The following is a 24,634-nucleotide window of genomic DNA, read 5'->3' on the forward strand; positions in this document are numbered from 1 at the left end:
GGAGAAAACGAAACGAAACTTTACGTTTCCTTGCTGGTCGTACACACTTCCTGCTGGGGACAAATCTGGAGATGGAATATGTCAATATCATGCAGAATGTTAGGACGTCAACGTCACGGGTTGAGATGGTATGTGATACTATTCCAGCGGTTGCAACATCGAGTCAAATTTGCAAAGAACTCGGCAGTATGAGCCCAGTTAGCAGTACTTGCGCCCATCTGGCGTTGATGCATGCACTGATACGGTCGGGAAGGAGGTCACAAAACCCTCCTTGTATCAGCTTCTGAGCCAAGCAGAAAGTTCGTAGAGACACGTACCGAATCCTACTGAAAAACGACAAAATGATACGTTGTGTGAGAAGTAAGACACGTCGATGCTGGGCGTTCGTATGTTGCCATTGTGCCGTCAGAGCTCCCTCAGTCTCTACCAAGAACAGAAGAAAGTTTAGAATTTAGCGACCCGTCGATATCGGGGTCCTTAGAGACGGAGTACAAACTCCAATTTTTTCAAGGTTGGGCAAGAAAACCGCCATCTCATTTCAAAGCAACCATAACGGAATTTGCCTGGAGTGTTTTAGGGAAATCAAGGAGCATCTAAATTTGGGCAGCCGATGGCGGATTTGAACCATTGCCCTCTCGAAAGCAAGTCCAGTGTGCTAACCACTCCGCCACCTCCATCTGTCAGTCACTACCAGCTGTGACCTGAAGTCATACCTGATGATTCCCCACACGATGACGCCAGGAGTAACATCGCCGAGCCTCTCCAAAACAATGGAGGCTCAGGACCTTTCCCCAGGTCGCAGACATACTAGCCGACGATGGTCAGCTGTGGTAGTGCATCAAAGAACACAATGCGACGCCATTATTAGCAGGTCAACGCTTTCCGCCCAAGGCACCACTGCAAACAGAGCCGTTTGTGTTGTGGTCGTAAACACAGACTATGCACGGTACAGTAGCTTCCTAATGTGGCTGCTACTAGTGCCCCCAGCCAGTGGTGCATAATGACACAAAATGTGTTTCCGGATAGCAGGCGCTGATGTGCAGGTGTCAGGATGCGCATGTTGCACAATATGACGACCCTCCCTTGTGGTGGTCAGTTGTGGTTGACCGGAACCTAGAGGATGAGTACGCCCGTCTTCAAGTTCCCAACAGTCCAACAAACACATCCAAATGCCCCACAGGTCTGGATACTGCACAATTTGACCCACCGAACAAATAGAAACCCACAACGAGGCCCCTTTCAGACTCTGTCGCACACATGTACGGGTATCTCCATGTCCTTCATAGTGCTTACTTAGTATCTGAGGCTATTCAGATCCCTCGCGTATATTACCAATCGTCGTAACAACACGAAACATAAATAACACTAATGCACTCTAATTTTTCTACGTTCAGCTTTTAGTGGATAGTAGGACAGCAACTGTTTTATTAATGTGTAACATAAATAACACCATCAGCTGTGTGTGTTAGTTATTTTTAAGTGGAACGGATTTCGGTGATCCACTATCATCAGGCCTCTCTGAAACATAGGGGCTGTCTATTTCAGAGTGGCCTGAAGATGATGGAAAATTAATACAAGCCACACATGCTGTTGCTACGCGCTAATGAACTCTGGGGAGCGTTGTACCTGTCACAGGGAACTGCAACTCCGTTCATTTGCCTGCCCACCGATGGCGCGCACTTGTACGAAGTTACTAGGTTCTTCACTTATTTTGTCAGGCAATGTCAATTGTGACTTGCTCCAGCATATTAGATACATTTGCAAGGAATATCATTTCATAAATGACTATCTGTGCTCCCGGACTGTACTGTAGAGAGAGGAATTTAAAGAACTCCGATTACCGACGGCACTCATTACATTTAAAGAAATACAAAAGTAAACGTTGTAGGTATGCTTAATGCAACGAAAATTTCACCTATGTAACAAATGAAGGGGGAAGGTACGGAGGGTACTGATGAAAAAGCATTTTACTGTACTGACGATCCAGGAAAGAGCGAAGTTTCTATTTACTTCTTTCAGCTGAATTTCAGAAGCTACAGGTAAAATGACGGGACTCTGGAAGGGTTGAACACTGTAATTTCTTACTTTTGTTCCAAGAAATCATCGAGAAATGTGAATTCTCCATTGAACTACCTCTTTACTGTTGTTATTGGGAATTTTATGCTTTATTACATATGGTCGACTGGTAAAGCTACATGTTGTAATGCCTTGTGAATTATGGGATTATCGTCCTCCACTTCGTCATTTAATTGTAGTAGGAAGTATTAAAACTGTACATTCGTTTAGAAACAGCAGATCAGTGTTAAGTCCTGCATGTGATGCCAAATGTGGTACGGAGAAATAGCCTACTTCTCTTAAACATGCAGCTGCCTCCAGAAATTAATTAGTTAAAAGTTGAAACTTCCTGGCAGATTAAAACTGTGTGCCCGACCGAGACTCGAACTCGGGACCTTTGCCTTTCGCGGGCAAGTGCTCTACCAACTGAGCTACCGAAGCACGACTCAGGTCCGGTACTCACAGCTTTACTTCTGCCAGTACCTCGTCTCCTACCTTCCAAACTTTACAGAAGCTCTTCTGCGAAACTTGCAGAACTAGCACTTCTGAAAGAAAGGATATTGCGGAGACATGGCTTAGCCACAGCCTGGGGGATGTTTCCAGAATGAGATTTTCACTCTGCAGCGGAGTGTGCGCTGATATGAAACTTAGGTAGGAGACGAGGTACTGGCAGAAGTAAAGCTGTGAGTACCAGACGTGAGTCGTGCTTCGGTAGCTCAGTTGGTAGAGCACTTGCCCGCGAAAGGCAAAGGTCCCGAGTTCGAGTCTCGGTCGGGCACACAGTTTTAATCTGCCAGGAAGTTTCATATCAGCGCACACTCCGCTGCAGAGTGAAAATCTCATTCTGGAAACATCCCCCAGGCTGTGGCTAAGCCATGTCTCCGCAATATCCTTTCTTTCAGGAGTGCTAGTTCTGCAAGTTTCGCAGAAGAGCTTCTGTAAAGTTTGGAAGGTAGGAGACGAGGTACTGGCAGAAGTAAAGCTGTGAGTACCGGACGTGAGTCGTGCTTCGGTAGCTCAGTTGGTAGAGCACTTGCCCGCGAAAGGCAAAGGTCCCGAGTTCGAGTCTCGGTCGGGCACACAGTTTCAATCTGCCAGGAAGTTTCATATCAGCGCACACTCCGCTGCAGAGTGAAAATCTCATTCTGGAAACATCCCCCAGGCTGTGGCTAAGCCATGTCTCCGCAATATCCTTTCTTTCAGGAGTGCTAGTTCTGTAAGTTTCGCAGAAGAGCTTCTGTAAAGTTTGGAAGGTAGGAGACGAGGTACTGGCAGAAGTAAAGCTGTGAGTACCGGACGTGAGTCGTGCTTCGGTAGCTCAGTTGGTAGAGCACTTGCCCGCGAAAGGCAAAGGTCCCGAGTTCGAGTCTCGGTCGGGCACACAGTTTTAATCTGCCAGGAAGTTTCATATCAGCGCACACTCCGCTGCAGAGTGAAAATCTCATTCTGGAAACATCCCCCAGGCTGTGGCTAAGCCATGTCTCCGCAATATCCTTTCTTTCAGGAGTGCTAGTTCTGCAAGTTTCGCAGAAGAGCTTCTGTAAAGTTTGGAAGGTAGGAGACGAGGTACTGGCAGAAGTAAAGCTGTGAGTACCGGACGTGAGTCGTGCTTCGGTAGCTCAGTTGGTAGAGCACTTGCCCGCGAAAGGCAAAGGTCCCGAGTTCGAGTCTCGGTCGGGCACACAGTTTTAATCTGCCAGGAAGTTTCATATCAGCGCACACTCCGCTGCAGAGTGAAAATCTCATTCTAGTTAAAAGTTGATAAATAGATAGCCTTGCATTCGTCCAGGGTACTAATGACAGGAACATTCAAACTGGTTCATCAGTAGGCCAAGAACCACATATCAGTTTTCGAGTGCGACTAATACTGTTGTTGCCGCTATTCTATGTGCCTTCGTAACGAAATTAATCTTATTGCGGCGTTTTCTGCTCTGCAGTAATGCGAATTTCGTGTGGCTTGTAGCGCAGCCTGATGCATAGCCGTTCTCTGATGATTGAATTCTTAGAGTGTGTCGATGAAAGGATGCGATCTGGGTTCGAATTCTTGGACAGTGTACAATTTTTAATCGTTCAGAGAGGTGTTGCTTCTTAATCCGGACATATGATGTCCAAACAACATTAATGTTACACATTAAGTACCAGTTACAGTGCAATTTTAAACTGCTATCGTAGGGTGACAGATTTTGGTGAAGATCACTTTTAGATCAAAGAGGGTTCTAAACTGTTCCGTATTACGGCTTATTTTATGTTCAGAATTTTCAGTAACTAGAAGACGCTATAAATCGTCCCATTATCGTCCCAGACATATTCCAAGTCCGCTTACAATCTGTCATAGATTTTAATTACATGTTGCTTCTTTTCCAGGTGGTCTTGAAACAAGAAGGAACATAATTTTTTTTTAAGAAGAATTTGTACAACGCACGATACCTCACTTTTGCAAAAAATTGTTATCATGTATCAGATGCTATTAAGTGATCTTTGTCATCTACCTGCTTTCCAAAGCAACGTTTGTTTCTAGTGCAAATTTTCATATATATTGACTGTAATTTCACGAGAGATAGGGGAAAGATAAGGCAATCATTTGTGCAGTCTGCCTGTTAGCGTATTGTAGAGATTATCTAAACTATAAAGTACGAATAATACACTAAGATGTTCCACTTCAACCAAGTAACTAGTTCTCAAACCCTGTTATTACTTAATGGGATACACATAAAGTGTTCACGTTACTGCTTTATGATATTAAAAAATTATGATGTGTTCTTTGACAAAGATATTAAACTACGTAGTTATGGTTCCTTCATCAGACTCACATTTAAAAAATAACCTCATCTACTCATGTTACTAACTGTAAGATTGATTAACCACCGTTATATACGTCTTGAATTATATTCCAATGCAAGAAAGCTCACAAGAGTGCACGCAACACTTGTAGTTGCACACGTATCACGGTTTTTACGAGGGAAAGGCTGCACCGTGAAATGACAAGTCATTCGACAGTCCTATTAACTGTTACCGGAGAAAATATTACATCTCAGCCACGAATAGTATTTTACTCGCTAGCTGTCAGTGAGTCACGAATACCCTGCAGATGTACGAGTAAAATCATGGTAGCACCTAGCCTTGTGTCTCTTATAGTGCGCAGTGCCAAATTCTTATAATATAGAAATGACAAAGCACGTATGCTTCTGATTCGCTTTAGTATAAAAAAACGGAAGAGGTATCTTATCTGTTTCCAAAATAGGGTTGAACGGCGAAAATTCGCTTTTTTGTCAGTGAGTCCACCCTACTAATATTTTAACAAGGTCGGCAGGAAACCTAATATTTGTTTGATGGTACGAATCAGGAAAACGTTTATTTTAATAATTGATTTTAATATCGCTCATTCCTAGTGTACTGGCAGCACTTAGGCCAACACTGTAAGTATTGATGATCATTTTGAGACCCTGTGTAAAATTGCGTTGCTCAAGGTAAACAGTACATCACAGCCTGTAAAATTCTTTGCTAGCGACTGAGCAAGATGACCGCTGTGGTTAGCACACTGGACTCGCTTTCGGGAAGAAGACACTTGAAACTCGACTTAGGTTTTCCAGGTAAATGCCGGGATGATTCCTTTGAAAGGACATGACCGATTCTCTCCCTCACCTTTGACACCAGCCGAGCTTGTGCTCCCTCTCTGACGTTGATGTAGACGGACTTTAAACCCAATCTTTTATTTTCTTCCTCTTCTAGCGCTATTGTCAAGACGGAGACAAGCACCCGTGGTAGTTTATACAGGGTGTTTCACAATATTCTGACAGCTTCAAATTTGAATAACGTGCGCGATACAGCGAAGGTGGTGCCGTCTGTTAGTAGTTCGCAATGTCAAGTTCCACCCCATATAAAGGTCAGCAATCACGTCGTACGGGCCACAGCAATATCGTGTGTCGTGTGAAGTGGTGTTTCCGCTACGGCGAATCTGTCGTGCTCGTGAAACGCGTCTTTCGTGAGTATTTCGAATCAACTACTGTTCGTGCAACTGCCAGTTCATCGAATCGAAAGTCACTCGGTCCTCGGAAAACGGTCCGAACTCCAGAGAACATCGAAAGCGTGCGTAGCAGTTTGTAGGCAAGCCCTCGTCGTTCATTACGAAAACATCTCCGATATCTGAACATACCATACGTCGAACAAGACCTTGCAAATTTTTTCTGAAGCGTCTGGTAATCGCATAGTTTTCAAAAGTGGGTTGTGTCCAATAACCACCTCCCTTGCCCTATTTAACTGTGGCATGCTTTTACCTATGCGGTTATTTGAAGGCGAGAATGTACTCCGGCCGGTCGAGAAGCTTAAAACAGTTGAAAGATTGAATTCATGATGATATTTCCAGAATTCCTCCAGTGGTTATAAAAGCTTTGTGCAAAAACTGCGTGAAATACCTCGAGTATTTTACTGCCACAAATGGTTGTAGTTTGTTCGATGTAGTATTTCATAATTAAATCCGAATACATGTTGTACCTTGTGTAAAATGTTCAAGTCTCTTCTGTGATTATTTTGTGCGTTATTCAAATTTGAAATCATCAAAACCCTATGGAACACCCTGTAGGGTTCTGAGCCAGTAAATCTGCACTCCGCAATGCACCTCATGTTGTGTACATAGGTTCGTTTTTTGTCTTCAGGTGGTGAATGGTTTAATGTGGTTGGACATTACTTCTTCCTTTGTGACAACCTCCTCATACCAGAGTAGCATTATATCCTCAATTGATTGTTGTAAATTCCGCAATTTCTGTCTTTTTTACGTTTCTGACCCTCTACAGCTCCGTGAAGTACTATGGCAGCTATTCACAGATGGCTTAACATCCGTCCTAAATTATGTCCCTTGTTGTCATCAGAGTTTTCCACATTCTCCTTTCCTCGTCGAGTCTGTGGGCAAACTGCTCACTTCTTATCTGACCAGTCCACACAATTTTCAACATAGCATTTCAAACACTGTAATTCTCATCTTTTCACTTCTATAGAATGTAGTGTTGAAAATGTATATTCTGAGAGCATTCTTCCTCAAATTGAGACCGTTGTTTCATGCTGGTAGGCTTCTTTTGTCCAGGAATGCATTCTTAGACACTGTTAGTCTCTTTCTTGCCTCATCCGTCATAAGTTATTTTGATTCCGAGATAGCAGAGTTCCTTCACTTCGTCTATCTTACGTCTCTTAAGCTTGACGTTATTTCACCAGCAGTCTCATTTCTGTAGTGCCTAATTACATTCACATTTCTTCGGCTTACTATCGATCAATAGGGCGTGCTTTACTTTAGTTATTGCATTTTGGATGTATACAGGGTTATTCAGTAGGGCCTCCAGCGTTTCAAAAACGACTACGTGAAAACTATCAGATACGCAGGAAACAGCAGATAACAGTGAACACGCCAACTCTCTATGTTTAAACTCAAGTGGTCAATAGGAGCAGCGCTTGTGACTCATCAAATGTCAATACGTACATGCAATTAATTGAAGTTGCTGACACGAATTGCCTGGGAAAGAGCGACAGCAGGTTGCAGCAGAATTCTATTTACTCGGCTGCCTATCTGCAGCCGCGGACTAATTCGAAAGGGCAATATCGATCGTCTGCAATTTGTGACACATTAACCACCTTTCGAAACTACGCCAAAAAGAGTATGACGATTCGAAATGTGGAGCAATGCTCTATCGACAAGTACGTATTATTTTATTCGTTTATCTTGCACTTTTTGCCTAGAGATCTACTGAAACCCCAGACATAATTAACTAGCAATCCTGTAGATAAAATCTTAGATAAAAATACTGCATCCCTTTTTAATGCTGGCTCCTTGTTCTTGATCTTCCATTCTTGCTGCTCCCTCTCGGTCTTAGTACATAACTAGCTGACAAACCTGCCATTGCCCGGAAGTGAAAACAAAAATGTGAATATCGAAAGAAAACAACGCGATGTCAGAAATTCTCTCCGGTCTTGTGCATATATTTCACCTTTTAGTATATCCTAGACCCTCCTGCGGCGTCAAATGTGGTTAACGTCCAAGCGCATTAAAAATGCCTTCATTTACCAACCAGTGACCAGCAAAGCCGTGGGTGACAAATTTCCTGGCCATCGGCGAACAATGAACCGTTCACTCATTGTGCTAGTACCATTTACTTCTATATACGAGGGGCTTTCAATAAGTAATGCAACACTTTGTTTTTCTGGAAGCACCTTGGATTTTATTCAGGGTTCCAATATATCTTATTTTACACTCTTTTGGTTACAAAACCCTATTTTTCAATTTAATTTTCGTTCAGCCTTCCGCCACTTGGCGGGATGGACCTATATGACCGTATTGTACCGCTCTATTGGTCGATATCGGAGCAAATGTCGTGCTGCATCAGTAACCTGGTCATCATCCCCATTCTGCTGCCTGTGAAGTGCATCCATGACTGCACCAAACAGATGGAGCGTGATACGTTCTGCAACTGGGGTGTATGAGGAAGATCAGTCCAATGAAGTTTTGTGAGCTCCTGTGGGGTGTGCCGACTTCTATGAGGCCTTGTGTAGTAATGGGGAAGCAGAAGCTCGTTTGTACTTTTGTGGTGACGAATACGCTGTAGTCGTTTCTTCACTTTCCTGAGGGTGGCGGAATACAATGCCGATCTGATCGCTGCACCATGAGAGGGAACATGAAACAGAATAATCCCATCAGGTTCCCAGAAGACCGTTATCATGACTTCACTGGCTGACGGCGCGGCTTTGAACTTTTCGTCGGACGAAACGTGGTGTGTTGTCACTCCGTGGATTGCCGTTTCGTTTCCGGCTCGAAGTGATGGACTCATGTTTCATTACATACGACGATTTTCGACAAAAGTTGTCACGGTCAGCCTTGTAACCATCAAGCAGTTCCCCAAAGACGGTCCTTAGTTACTCTTTATGGTTTTCTCTTAGGCGACGAGGGACCCGCGTTTGATGGACCAGTGTGGTTGCACTACGAAAAGTGAAATCCAATTGAGTAGCAAGGTGTTCGATTGTGATCTGTCGATCAGGTCGAATGCGATTGTCGGCATGTTTCAACATTGCATGAGTGCGGCCGGCTGGCATGCAGGATATCGGACAGGTTTGCGGGAGCTTGTTGCCATGATGACAGACTTCCAAGGGAATATCGTGTTTCTGTTAACTACCAGGTCTCCGTAGATACTCAGCAAGAGCCTATGGATATTTGTGCTATGATAGCAACCCCGTTACAGATGTCAGTCTGAAGACTACGTACAGGTCTGCTGTTAGTGGGAACTTCATGTTGCTGTACGGCCTGGAGTGGGAATATTCCTCGATGTTCTACAACAAATTCTGCATTTTCTAAACTGAAATTGGGCGAGAAAAAAAGTGTTGCATTACATTTGAACACCCCTAATCTTTTAGGTGGTATTTCCTCTAGGAGGTTCAAATGGCTCTGAGCACTATGCGACTTAACTTATGAAGTTATCAGTCGTCTAGAACTTAGAACTAAATAAACATAGCTAACCTAAGGACATCACACACATTCATGATCGAGGCAGGATTCGAACCTGCGACCGTAGCGGTCGCTCGGCTCCAGACTGCAGCGCCTAGAACTGCACGGCCACTCCGGCCGGCCCTCTAGGAGGGAAGGTATCAAATTTTACCTTTACTTCAATGAAGTAAGGATCAACCAAGTTGTCTCCAAACACCCCAGACTGCACTACCTTTGATATTCGACCCGACTCGGACAGTCAAGATTCTCTGTGGCCTAATAATGCATATTTCTAATGATCAGATTTCCAATATTTGTAAAAATATTCTCATTGCTAAATGGAGTTCTTTGAGGAATGAAACTATAGTCCTTATGCATCAGAATCAGCGAAAGAATTACATGAGGATTCTGCAATCCTACTTGTTAGTCTGCCGGTGATGTGTCTCATGACTGATGGATGTTGTTTGCGCGAACAATGGGGAACAACGAGCTATTCTAGAGGTACTCGTAATTTCTAGAGGCATTCGGATTTTTTTTGGAGCTAATATCTGAATGCGATTACCCAATATCTCCATAACTTGTATTTCACTCTCTCCTCCTGTTACTGGCTTGCTCCATACTTCCTACGTAGTATTTCAGTGCCCTTCCAATAACATCATTTTGCACATTAATTGAGTTATCATTTTTGTTCGTCTGGCAGAGTACCTTCGTGCGTAGGGCTGAATTTTTCGCTTTACTTCTGCATTGTCCGTAAACAAGTAGCACCTCTAGTTTCTCATGGTTTGTGAAAGATTTGCTTCTTTTCAAACTCACCAGCACTCTTCCTACGTGATCGAAACTAACAGAATAAAAGATAAATTTCCTTTGTGCCAATTTGTATCGTTGTCGCAAACGTTTTGCACAAGACAGCAATCGGTTTCATGTTCAAATTACACAAATCCTAAGTTCTAAATATTGTAATTAGTCCAGAATTACTATATTAATTTGATGAATTTAACTCCGTTGAATAGGGTTCTCTAAAGCTACATTACCAACTGAATGAATTTGAAAGGGATCAATTTGTGGCCTTCCGAGTTACGGGATCGTCTTGAGTTAATAGGAACCCACTAAAAAGTTCCACCAATTTTTTTCCGGCAGAGCATTTTACAAATGAGGTCTTCAGTTTTTTCCCTTCGATTATGACTTCCCTAAGTCAATGAAGTTATCATTGAGAAGCAGACACGGACACGCAGTCAGGCGCCCGCCAGATTTGTCGGACTGTAAATGGCAGCAGAAGTACACCGTAGAGCTACCACAGCAGAAATAAGAGGGCTTGTGAGTCCAGATGGGACAACACAAAATTTGCGAACCACTTACGTGCGAACAATGGGACTGCGGGTACGCACACCTCTAGCTCGTCTTCCACTCAGGCCACATCACCGACGTGCACTCTTCCACTGGAGATGAGTGACGATCACCTGGAAGATGGATGGTGCGCCGTGGTCTTCAGCATGAAAGCAGATTCTGCTGCACGCAAGTTATAGTCGTTTGCGCTGTCTCGTAGGGTGCATTCGTCCAAAACACACTGGCTCCACTGCAGACGTTACGCTCTGCGGCGCGATAAGCTGCAGCTTTCCTCCTTCCTCGGTGTTTCTTGAGGGAACGTGCAGATTGTCGTTGGACCCGCTCTTTTTCCGTTCTTGCCACAGAAATACGATGTGTTGTTCAAACGGGATAATACTCATACAGTGCCCGTGAGACCGAATGCACTCTGTAAGACGTTTAGTAACTTGCCTTGCAAGCATGATCTCCAGACTTTCCCCCGATCTAGCATGTGTGCAGTTTGATGGGACGAGACGTGGCTAGTGTGACTCGTCAAACAACAACCCTTATATAACTACGCGAACAGGCCGGGAAGGCTTAGCATAAGGTATTCCAGTACCGTATTCGCCATCTGTACGATCCACTAGTTTCCAGAATCAGGGACTGCAGTGCCGTCGACAGAGGCGACACAACGTACAAATGTGGGTATTTCAGCATGTATCAATATCTGGTACCATAGAACCACTTCCGCTATTGATCGGTAAACGTAATCATTTCATAGATTCCATATTCATTTTTACAATAAATCTTGAGTTCATCGGAGACCTCTAAATGGTTCTACGAATTTTTTCCGGCAGCGCAATTTTCAAAGAAAGTCTTCAATTTCTTTCCTTCGATTATGACTTCCCTAAATCAATGAAGTTATCGTTGAGAAGCGAATATGGCCACAGGGTTCAGTAATAGTAATGCCAGTAGATTCAATGTGTATGGATGAATTTCACTCCATCAACTGCTTGCGCTGTTCTACCTTCAATTATGGGTTGAAATACATACTATCTTGTGTTTGGCGTTCTGTATAACATCTGATGATTTACAGAAATGACTTAGCCTGAACGCATCTATGTTTTCTTCGTAACGTTTATAGAAATTCGTCATATTTCTCTGCTTAGAGAATGTAGATAGAGCACAAAATCGGCAAGAGGAATGGTGGAAAAAACACTGGTTTCCTTTTCAGAGGAACCATCCTGGAAATTTCTCTATAGTAAGTGATTTGTAATGGCAGCCTTCTAATGCGAGTTCACTGTCTGAATAACTATATCGGTAAGCTTTTCCAATTACACTTAAAAACAGTATTTACCCGATGTACATAATACACTACTGGTAGTTTGTGTCCAACAATGCGTGATTTTTATGTATTAGGGTGTTGAATAAGTTCGTAGAGTTTCTCCTTAAATTTAATAATTACAACAGGCACAAATAACAGAGACTTCAGTCAACAGAAATATATTCTTCTTCACAGTCCGTCAACGCTGCGGTAACTTTTCTTTAGTTTCCACTCTCCAAGGTCATCCATTAACTATTCACATGCTGTCTGTAAGACAGAGAGCAATAGAGGGCCATGGAGACCGGTTTTGTTTATGCAGCGGATCCCTGTTGCCTGTCGCTGATAATGTGTGTAGTTTGTAACTTTGTAGACTTAGTGTCAATTTACTCTCTCTCTCTCTCTCCTTCTATAAATAATATATCCCTGAAAGTTCGCGAGGTGTGATTTTTATATAAATTATCGTTTCTCAGCCCTCAGTTTCCCTGACCCAGTTTTCAATCATATTCCTCGTCCTGGCCTATATATAATAAACGCTTCCATTGTATTTTCACTGCTGTTATTGAACAGTTTTTCAAAAACTGCTCCACAACCTTACCGACAAACTGTTGTTCAAATGGAGGTATCCAATCCACTTAAATTATCAGTGATGCCTGAAAGTATACAAACAACTGAATTTCATACCAATGATTTCAGACGATTTCAGACATACGGAGTAATCTTTTCCTTAACTGTGTGTAGTGGTGCGTCCTCTAGTCTTATTCTGCAAACTTGAGGTAGATAGCCAGCTATGAGAGCAGATGTGGGCTTCAAGGCAGAGTGAGGCAGACAGACGACAAACCGCCCGACTACTACGGTCGCAGGTTCGAATCCTGCCTCGGGCATGGATGTGTGTGATGTCCTTAGGTTAGTTAGGTTTAAGTAGTTCTAAGTTCTAGGGGACTGATGACCACAGATGTTAAGTCCCATAGCGCTCAGAACCATTTGAACCATTTGAACAGACGACAAAAATGATATTTCTAAAAGCCGAGAGTCAGTCAGATACGGGCGACATCGACTGAAATCAGAGCTCTGTTTCTTCGACATATGCAGTAACATTGGGGGTTGACAAATGGGCAGCGTGACAGATGGTGTAAACTTTTCAGAGGTCAGAACTTGGGATGTATACTGCGACTGGCTATTGAGATTCTGGCGCTGGTAGAAATAGGCAGGTTTTGTGGAGGGTGGAGAGAAATACACTTTACCTTGGGATGGCATACAAAGGAGACTACATCACAGGGAATCAATCAGTGAGAGAACGAAGATATTTTTGCTTTAGAGCTGTTCACAGGTACAGGAGTTGGAAATTGAATTCTCACCTACCACTACAGCCATCCTGTGCAGGTGAGTAACAGCATAGTAATTAGCATGATCCGCCTTTGAACACACTGTGATGGGGTGACCACGAGGTTATTTGTGTCAAATCAAAATTTAGTTCTTCTGAATTAGTTCATAGCCAGATAGCTGCACTCTGTGTGCACTTACACGATAGAACAGGTCCTTGTTCATATTTTTCTGTGGCTTTATTTTAGGCTACGAATTTATGGCGGCCATATAACAGTCCCTTGGATTACTCCCAAAATTATTTTTGCGTTTGTCCATATTATTCCGAGTGACATATTGAGTTCTATATATAAGGTCCTGCATTCAGTCACATATCTCGTCCGATAATCGGCGAGCTACCTGCTTCACTAAACGACATTGCAGTACACAACTGAAAGCCATCCTGAAGTCAAGGAACACGTCATCCACATGAGCACCCTTGTCAACAGAATCCATATAGATTTTTATCGAAGAGACATTCCTTCGCCAGGAATGTCATAAAGCATGAGCATAATTCTAGAACATGTTGAAGTCAGTGATATAGGCTCATAACTATCGTCTGACGGCCATTCTTAAAAATGTACATGAACTGTGGTTATCTTTGTTTTTCTTTTTTTTTCAGTCACTAGGTACCTTTGGCTGTTCCAGTGACCTACAACGAACTACTGCTACAAGAGGAGCAAGTTCTTTCATATTTGTCTAACTTCTCAAATATCTCATCAGATCCTGTGCCCACCCACTGTTGAGTATTTCTGTTTAATCTTTTATTCCATGTTCACTTAAGTATACGCTATTTCGACATTCATACAGTTGTTAAAAAGAAGAACCATTTTACAGTCTTCTGCGGTGAAACTGTATCCGGAGGCTGAATGTAATGCTCCTGCCTGCTTACTGTAGTCTTCTGTATCAGAGCAATAATGGTTACTGAGCAGTTCAACAGATCATTCTGATCCACTTACCGACTTTATCTAAGGCCAAAACTTCTTAGGATTTTTATGTCATCTGTCAACAAAACTTTACTGTGAAATTTGCTGAATGCTTCTCACATCGCTCTCCTTACACATTTTTGTCTTCACGCAACTTCTCTTAATCTGTCACGCTTCTATTATGCCAAACTAGGAGTTGAAACTCTCTTTTCTTTGGTACCAACTACCTAACATAGCTATAGGACCACAGTGGGTCGTTACCATCCCTCAAAACCTCAACAAATATCTGTACCCATTTGTGCTCCACATCTTCATCCCCAAAGCCGTATATTTCATCTGCCTTTTAACCGATTCTGCAATTTATCTCCTGTCTCTCTCACTAACCAAAAATGTTTTGGACTTGTTTTTCAAATTCCTTGTAGTACCCGTAATCATCAATGTTTTCACAGTCATGATTACTGATTCGATCTCCGATGTTCATAGTTCCTGGATAGTGGAAACCAATCCCATTGAGCAATGTAACTAATACACAATACTTCGCAAATGTTGTTCACCACTATAATCAAATTTATAGCCCAGCTCACAAGTATTGGGTAACTACCGTTCATGAGAGCCATGGACGAAGTGCCACTTTGAAGTGGTATTCTCTCCAGACAGAAACCCAAAGCAAGGCCGATACCTCCTTCCACTCTACTTCAGCTGTTAAAGTCACTTTGTAGTAACTGTGCATTTGAAACTGTAATTGAGATGGTGTGATGACAGAGCGGGAGACTGACTCTCTTTGCCTACATGTCTTGAATTTCGAAAGCAGTCTTAATATTAATTAGAACGTACAGAATATGAATGGAGGATTGTATTTTATGGATGGATCTAGTAATATTATAGGCTCGTAAGATTGGGTAGACCTTTGACGCTCACTGGAGGGCGATCAACAGTATCTCCCGATGCCGCTCTGTCGACGAACTCAGGCCGGGCGCGTTGCAACTACCCTTTGACAAAGGGCTATTTTACGTCTTGAGAGTCTCGAGACCCACTCCTGCTTCCAAACTCACTTTATTTGTGAGCGGAACCACAGCACCTGACATTAAATTTCCTGTCTCCATAGCCACATTTTACGTTCCATTACAGGGAGTGCCATAAGAAGAATACACCCCCCCCCCCCCCCCCGCCCCCAAGCTTGTCTCGATTCCATCAGAAATGCCGAGTCATAAGAGCTGGTACCCGTGTATCTTTCCATTGGGACAGCACATCGTGTTTGCTTTCCAAAGTTTTTGATCAACAAATGGACCAGGCTACATCGGAAACGTATTTCTAAGGGGCTTGACACCACTTATTTAACGGACAGATCCACGAAATCCTAGTTTCTAGAATTCCTTGATGTATCCAAGATGAACAAAGCTTTGGATACCAACTGTCCGTCACCTCAGGTGCCTGATTATAGAAGGTGTCCCAGAAATGTTGTAACGAGCTTCGAGGTTGTCTTGAAGAACAAATCGAGGACAGGAAGCCGTGTACGAAAACGACTTGCAACAACGCTTCAGAATGTCGAAGTTATAGTCCCTGGCGCCTTCCATTAGGCGACGTGACTTTGTAGGTGGATGGACAGTACACGGGACTCTTCGCAATGTTGTTTGTTATTCAGTGATTGCGACTGATTGCCACGATCGCTAGTGGTGAAGATGGAGCTAACTGCTGCATAGACAATGCTTGTCTCCTATGAATGCAATGATCTGTTGCATCAGTGAACGACGGTTTCGGGTACGGGTTTCAATGTGCAGTTTATTCTTTTCCTGTATATCGAAAAACATTGGAGTTTTTGAAGGATTACAGGAGAAAAATTAAACAGCGGATGTAAACTCGTGTCTAAAACCGTCATCCACCAAGACAATAGAGCACTGCCTTCATACGAGACAAGGCCTTTCTTGCGATCGTGGCAAGCAGTATCGATCACAGAATAAGAAACTACACTCCGAGATATTCCACCTACGGTCCATTAGCTTACAAAGTTACGTACGTTGCCGAAGGGATAGCCTAGTGGCAGCAGACGTCGGTTATAATTTTGATGTTCTGTTGACTCATTGGTTGACGACTCTGGACACGGATTCCTATCCCCGATTCGTTCCTTAAGATAACCTTTACAACCCATCGATATCGGTCACAAGGCTTCTGGTATGCACTGTATAACTTAATGAGTTATGATAACTTTGCAAAAACTGTAAATCAGTTCAGGAAATCATAATGGCATTACTAGTCAAACTCTAGTTATTTGAACTGACCATAATATTAACCTATCAATTGTTATGAGTTCTTAACTAAACAGCTACTGTACCGGTAATAAAAATTTTGAATGTGGTTGTTCTGATCAGAATTCATTTTAAATCACTCCTTACCTTTCATACTTAATTCGCCATAATGTTGAAGGAAAAGTGGTAGTGGGTGGTGTATTTTCTACTAATTCTGAAGAGGGCAAATGACTTTTTAAGTTTCTGGCGACGCAGCAAAGATCAAAAATTATTCTCGCTGAGTGATTCTCACGCGCAGCGCACAGGGGAGAACGCGATGGGCCAGTAGCTAAGTCACGAGCTGCTAGGTGTTCTGCAGACGTCCGCGACGGTGGGCATGCCGACGCCACGTGTATTGCGGAAGAAGGGGGGGGGGGGGGGGGGGGAACTGGTCGACTTGCCGAATGCCTACTGGAAGGAAGTGGGCTGGGTGAGGGTGGGCGAAGAGAAGAACGTCCCGCAGGGCGGCTGGCACGTGTCCTGAAAGGCAAGCCTGCAGCCCCGGCTATGGTTCAATATTGTTCTTGTCGAACAGCGCCTGGCGCGCTCCCGAGGGATTCTTACCTTTGCTAAAGGATCGGCAGGGCCGTATTGATTTATGGCGCACTCGCCTCGTGCCGCGAGCAGTGGTGGGGTTGGGGGCGGGAAGTGTACCCCACGGGAAAACCTGGCGCGTCCCACGCTCAGCCGAATCATTCCCGAGGGCGCGGAAACCGCGCGGATTAGTGCGCTTTATCTCCGGCCCGACCAAGCGCTCCCGGCCCTGAGCCACGGAACAATGTTGACAACGCATTGTCCCGCCGCCGACTGCTCTCCTGCGTCCCTTGACGGTAGTCGTCCGAGCCATTGTATCTGAGGAGTCACTGTAATGAAATGTACCTACCTAGCAGGATCGTTATTTCTTGAAAGGAACAATGTTACGGCTCTTTCTTGCATGCAATCTTTGTAGTGGGTATATAGTAGCTGTTAGATGATGTTTGGCTTTAGGGAAGGTAAGGGCCAAAGGGAGAATTCTGACGTTCCATAATGACTGCAAGAGCTAATGAGCTCCATCGAAGATGGAAAGACCCTGTCTTACACAAAGTAAAATTCATTCATATAAATGATATGTTTATTTTCAGAAAATATTCGGAAAGAAAAACTTGAAAAAAAAAAATAGTGTTAGGTTACACATTTCTAACCACTTTGTTGTTGTTGTTGTGGTCTTCAGTCCAGAGACTGGTTTGATGCAGCTCTCCACGCTACTCTATCCTGTGCTAGGTTCTTCATCTCCCAGTACCTACTGCAACCTACATCCTTCTGAATCTGTTTAGTGTACTGATTTCTTGGTCTCCCTCTGCGATTTTTACCCTCCACGCTGCCCTCCAATACTAAACTGATGATTCCTTGATGCCTCAGAATATGCCCTACCAACCGATCCCTTCTTCTTTTCAAGTTGTGCCACAAATTTCTATTCTCTCCAATTCTATTCAATACGTCCTCATTAGTTATGTGATCTACCCATCTAATCTTCAGCATTCTTCTGTAGCACCACGTTTCAAAAGCTTCTATTCTCTTCTCGTCTAAACTATTTATCGTCAATGTTTCACTTCCATACATGGCTGCACTCCATACAAATACTTTCAGAAACGACTTCCTGACCCTTGAATCTATACTCCATGTTAACAAATTTCTCTTCTTCAGAAATGCTTTCCTCTTCAACAAAGGAATTTCTGAAAGTGTTGATTAGTTCTTATATAATAAACGTTTTTGGAAAAAGATGACATAAAAATAAAAATTTATACACTATTTTGTATACTTAACGCTCCAACTACTTTGAGATTTGCAAAATAAGAAAAGCCCCTTGTTAAACTATGCACAGTACTCCAGTGAGCAGAACCCGTATTTTTAAACAAATATTGGCTAGTAGAAGTTGAGAAAAGGTACACTTTATTCTTAAAAATTACGGCTTATGAGAAACAAGCATTAAAGTGTGAATGCATCCGAGCTCCAAAAGATAGAATGTCTGCATCCTCTTCCATCTCATCTTACAGTAACCTTTTTCATGCTTGTGTGGGCTTCTTGCCCTTGTTTCAACGTCTCTAACAGCTCTCTTTGTTGCCTTAAGTCTTTCTTTAGCCGGCCACGGTGGCAGAGCGGTTCTAGGCCCTTCAGTCCGCAACCGCACGACTGCTATGGTCGCAGGTTCGAATCCTGCCTCTGCCATGGATGTGTATGATGTCCTTAGGTTAGTTAGGTTTAAGTAGTGCTAAGTTATAGGGGACTGATTGGCTCAGATGTTAAGTCCCCTATTTCTCAGATCCATTTGAAGCATTTGCCTCCTTTACGTAAGTTTAGCGTTTCTTCTTACTGTGAAACTAATCAACATTCAGGGCTTCACGCCTTGCAACATTTCCTTCATTGAAGGTTGTCACTGCATCAAAGAGATCAAAATGCAGTGTACTAATTGCCACAAACACTGTCTTGTGTATCTTAGCCCAGGTTATGGTGTTGATTGACTCGTTACGTTTCTGGGTAGGGCATGATGACATTTTTTCAGTAGACTTAAATAAGAAAAATCTTTGAAAGTTTATTTCAAGACTTCCACTTGAAAAAAGGAATAGCTCGTTTATGAATAAATTTCTCACTATTTTGCCGTGCTCGGTTGTATTTGCACCATGAATCTCTATGTGCGTACACAGGCATGAATGGATTTATCGTCTGTTGACTAGACAAGAAACAAAACAACCATTCAGCTTTTCTCATAGATTGTATGACGGTTATGCCATAATAATTATGAATTCCTGTATGACAATGTTTTCTTATCATCTAACCCTCTGCCCTCTTGCAATTTCTTCCCCTAATATGCAGTTTTTAGTACTCGCAACTTTGTACCCATTCGCTTTTGTAAATGACCTATGCACTCCTGCTTAGTGACTGTTATATTTTCTCCTTTTGGCTTCTCTTCGCCAACTCCTTTGAAGGCCTTTGAATCCCAATCCCCATCCCCATCTCTTCAATAATTCAAAAAATCAAATTTCAGTTTGAGAAACGTCAAATGTACATGATCACAACTGCACAGTGCTTTGTTTAAAATAATAACTAAACCAGAAATAAAACAATAATGTACATGTGTTATAAATTATTGGAAATAGAAAATACAGTAAATTATGATCATTGGAAAAAGGAAAGATTTCAAGATTTCAACGTGTCTGGAAAATCAATACACATTCGTAAAATCTATCTACCTAGAGGTAACGATTGGATATGTACTAAAATGGTGCAAGATAATAGAAATTTTCAGGCAATTACAGTGCAATGCGAGTAATAAGCAATGTGTACAACAACGAAAAGAGAAAAATAAGGACAGAAGAAAAAGAATAAATCCCTTGGATCTTAAGACGTGCATGCTACAGTTTACCCTAGACATCAAAGAAGTGATGACGCAGATAAATGGAAGGGTAAGCAGAGGGATTAAAATCCACAGGCAGGAAGAATTGCAGGACATGCTACAGATAATAAACACTGTAAGAAGCACACGCTATCAGCTGACAGTACACTGAAGAAAGACCAAAGTAATGATACACAGCTGAAATGAGATTAGCAATAAAATTAACATCAGAGTTGTTAGACTACGAAGTACACGGAACAAGGTAAGCAAAGTAAGATATGGCAGATGTAGCAATGAGTACGTAAAAGACATACTAGCATAGGGAATGAGGGCATTGCTTTCAAACAGAAAATTTACTTCTATCAAACTCCAGGCTTATTTTGAGAAAGAAGTTCCTGAGAATAGTCGTTTGGAACAATTAATTGTGTGGAAGTGAATCATAGATGACAACAAAACAGGAAAAGAAGCGAATCGAAACGTTTCAAACATTGTGATACAGGCTGTTGAAAATTACGTGGATTGATAAAGTATGGGACATTATCCGCAGAAACCGCGAGGAGAGTAACACGTGGAAAATAATATAAGATGGGACAGGATGATAGGAAATGTGGTAAGACATGATGGAATAGCTTTCATGGTATTTAAGGGAGCTGTAGTGGAAAGACAGAGACTGGAATATATATATACACTCCTGGAAATTGAAATAAGAACACCGTGAATTCATTGTCCCAGGAAGGGGAAACTTTATTGACACATTCCTGGGGTCAGATACATCACATGATAACACTGACAGAACCACAGGCATATAGACACAGGCAACAGAGCATGCACAATGTCGGCACTAGTACAGTGTATATCCACCTTTCGCAGCAATGCAGGCTGCTATTCTCCCATGGAGACGATCGTAGAGATGCTGGATGTAGTCCTGTGGAACGGCTTGCCGTGCCATTTCCACCTGGCGCCTCAGTTGGACCAGCGTTCGTGCTGGACGTGCAGACCGCGTGAGACGACGCTTCATACAGTCCCAAACATGCCCAATGGGGGACAGATCCGGAGAACTTGCTGGCCAGGGTAGTTGACTTACACCTTCTAGAGCACGTTGGGTGGCACGGGATACATGCGGACGTGCATTGTCCTGTTGGAACAGCAAGTTCCCTTGCCGGTCTAGGAATGGTAGAACGATGGGTTCGATGACGGTTTGGATGTACCGTGCAGTATTCAGTGTCCCCTCGACGGTCAGCAGAGGTGTACGGCCAGTGTAGGAGATCGCTCCCCACACCATGATGCTGGGTGTTGGCCCTGTGTGCCTCGGTCGTATGCAGTCCTGATTGTGGCGCTCACCTGCAAGGCGCCAGACACGCATACGACCATCATTGGCACCAAGGCAGAAGCGACTCTCATCGCTGAAGACGACACGTCTCCATTCGTCCCTCCATTCACGCCTGTCGCGACACCACTGGAGGCGGGCTGCACGATGTTGGGGCGTGAGCGGAAGACGGCCTAACGGTGTGCGGGACCGTAGCCCAGCTTCATGGAGACGGTTGCGAATGGTCCTCGCCGATACCTCAGGAGCAACAGTGTCCCTAATTTGCTGGGAAGTGGTGGTGCGGTCCCCTACGGCACTGCGTAGGATCCTACGGTCTTGGCGTGCATCCGTGCGTCGCTGCGGTCCCGTCCCAGGTCGACGGGCACGTGCACCTACCGCCGACCACTGGCGACAACATCGATGTACTGTGGAGACCTCACGCCCCACGTGTTGAGCAATTCGGCGGTACGTCCACCCGGCCTCCCGCATGCCCACTATACGCCCTCGCTCAAAGTCCGTCAACTGCACATACGGTTCACGTCCACGCTGTCGCGGCATGCTACCAGTGTTAAAGACTGCGATGGAGCTCCGTATGCCACGGCAAACTGGCTGACACTGACGGCGGCGGTGCACAAATGCTGCGCAGCTAGCGCCATTCGACGACCAACACCGCGGTTCCTGGTGTGTCCGCTGTGCCGTGCGTGTGATCATTGCTTGTACAGCCCTCTCGCAGTGTCCGGAGCAAGTATGGTGGGTCTGACATACCGGTGTCAATGTGTTCATTTTTCCCTTTCCAGGAGTATATATATATATATATATATATATATATATATATATATATATATATATATATATATATATATATTCGTGGCACGCCACAACAAAGCAGGCAGAAGTTTGATGAGCGAAAAAGGAAATTACTGGCTATAAAACGTAGATATTAATACACTATGTAGTTTAAAGTGTCCCGACACCCTTAACAACTTCCGTGCATTTTATTGTCACCTACTGCCAGATACTCCATATCAGCTACCTCAGTAGTCATTAGACATCGTGAGATAGCTGAATGGAACGCTCCGCGGAACTCATTGACTTCGGACGTTGTCAGCTGATTGGGTGTCATTTATGTAATACGTCTGTACGTGACATTTCCGTACCCCTAAACATCCCCAGGTCCACTGTTTCCGATGTGATAGTGAGGTGGAAACGTGAAGGGATACGTACAGCACAAAGACCACCGACAATGGAAGAGGGTCGTAATGTGTAATAGACAAACATCTACCCACACCATGTCACAGGAATTCCAAACTGTATAAGGATCAACTGCAAGTACTATGACAGTTGGGCGAAAGGCGAGAAAACTTGAATTTCACGGTCGAGCGGCTGCTCGTAAGCCACACATCACGCCGGTAAATGCCAGACGACGCCTCGCTTGGTATAAGGAGCGTAAACATTGGACGATTGAACAGTGGAAAAACGTTGTATGGAGTGACGAATCACATTATACAATGTGGAGATCCGGTGATAGGGTGTGGGTGTGGCGAATGTCCGGTAAACGTCATCTTCCAGCGTGTGTAATGCCAACAGTAAAATTCGGAGGAGGTGGTGTTATGATGTGGTCTTGTTTTCCATGGAGGGGGCTTGCGCCCCTTGTTGTTTTGCTTGCAACTATCACAGCACAGATCTACATTGATGTTTTAAGTACCTTCTTGCTTCCCACTGTTGGAGAGCAATTCGGGAATTGCGATTGCATCTTTCAACACGATCGAGCACCTGTTCGTAATACACAGCCTGTGGCGGAGTGGTTACGTGACAATAACATCCATGTAGTGGACTGGCCTGCTCAGAGACCTTACCTGAATGCTATAGAACACATTTGGGATATCTTGGAACGCCGAATTCGTGCTAGGCCTCACCGACTGACATCGATACCTCTCTTCAGTGCAGCACTCCATGACGAATAGCAAGAAACTATCCTGTACCTGATTATACGTATGCCTGCGAGAGGGGAAGCCGTCATCGAGACTGAGGGTCGGCTAACACTATATTGAATTCCATCATCACTGATTGAGGGCGCCACGAACTTGTCGTTTTCAGCTAGGCGTCAGGATGCTTTTGATCACATAGTGTAGTTCCTGGGTAATCTAGTATGCATGTCAGATGAAAACAGTAGCATAGCGGTCGCAATGATACCACGGTCAGTACGACAGTCCTATTAAGAATTTTAGTAAGGACCAATAGATGGTGGGCAAGTGGTTCTAAGAAATGGTATACAGTAATGTCAGATGACTCCGTGATATTTATAAAGGACTGTCATAAAAACAATGTTTCGATTCACTTCGTCCGTCTTTTTGTAAAAATAAAGTAAAATGAAATGAAATACCACACTTACGCTCTACACATGTTGAATGAAGACGATCAACGTCTCATAAAGCGTGTTGAGCTCTCGTTAAGTGCGGAGAGCACTTGAGCGACAACGATTTGTGAGCTACCTCCATTTAATTTTGCGTCGTAAGACGTGACAAGGAATAGGACCCGTCTAGAATTACTCAGGACGGATGAGTGGATCGAAAAAGATTGTTATGACTAGAGATTAGTCTAGATTTCAAACAAGTAATGTTTATGAATGAGACTTCCACTCTGCACCGGAGTGTGCGCTGATATGAAACTTCCTGGTAGATTAAAACTGTGGTCCGGACCGAGACGCGAACTCGGGACCTTTGCCTAGTTCTACCATCTGAGCTACCCGAGCATGACTCACGCCCCGTCCCTCACAGCTGTACACAGCACTTGCCTGTGAAAGGCAAAGGTCGTGAGTTCGAGTCTCGGTCCGGCACACAGTTTCAACCTGCCAGGAAGTTTCAAGTAATGTTTAAATTTAGCAGATTTCGACAGAGCACGGAAAGACCAATGTCGAAATAAGGCCCTTAGAGAAGACGACACTTCTTCAAAATTATCGAGATGTTTAGGAGAGTCAGCCTCGAAGAAACTATTCCATTCACTAAAATAAAAATCCGTCTTCAGCTGCACATATGACGACTGGTCTTTGTTTTAGTGAAAAGAACACACACGGTAGCTGCTCAAAAGCAGCAACGAATGAAATCAAACAACTACACTACCTGTATGCAAGAATATCGGAGAGGTGACATACCTTCCGACTTCGAGACCAATATAATATTTCCTAACCCTAAGAAGTAGGCGCTGACAGTTGTCAATGTTACTCTTGATGGCTGTGAATATTACCGAACTGT

At 43.6% G+C, this 24,634-nt stretch overlaps 5 non-coding genes across 5 annotated transcripts; 4 read left to right on the forward strand and 1 right to left on the reverse strand.

Moving 5' to 3' along the window:
* Positions 1-2,422: 2,422 nt before the first annotated feature.
* Positions 2,423-2,497, reverse strand: Trnas-cga (transfer RNA serine (anticodon CGA)). Its single transcript has one exon. It is a non-coding gene; the product is annotated as a tRNA-Ser (tRNA).
* A 262-nt stretch (positions 2,498-2,759) lies between these two features.
* Trnas-cga (transfer RNA serine (anticodon CGA)) lies at positions 2,760-2,834 on the forward strand. The gene has a single exon. It is a non-coding gene; the product is annotated as a tRNA-Ser (tRNA).
* Positions 2,835-3,060: 226 nt separating this feature from the next.
* On the forward strand, positions 3,061-3,135 carry Trnas-cga (transfer RNA serine (anticodon CGA)). Its single transcript has one exon. It is a non-coding gene; the product is annotated as a tRNA-Ser (tRNA).
* Positions 3,136-3,361: 226 nt separating this feature from the next.
* On the forward strand, positions 3,362-3,436 carry Trnas-cga (transfer RNA serine (anticodon CGA)). Its single transcript has one exon. It is a non-coding gene; the product is annotated as a tRNA-Ser (tRNA).
* Positions 3,437-3,662: 226 nt separating this feature from the next.
* Trnas-cga (transfer RNA serine (anticodon CGA)) lies at positions 3,663-3,737 on the forward strand. Its single transcript has one exon. It is a non-coding gene; the product is annotated as a tRNA-Ser (tRNA).
* Positions 3,738-24,634: the final 20,897 nt, after the last annotated feature.

This window comes from Schistocerca gregaria, chromosome 4 (genome assembly GCF_023897955.1).
Source record: "Schistocerca gregaria isolate iqSchGreg1 chromosome 4, iqSchGreg1.2, whole genome shotgun sequence".
Classification (NCBI taxonomy): Eukaryota; Metazoa; Arthropoda; class Insecta; order Orthoptera; family Acrididae; genus Schistocerca; species Schistocerca gregaria.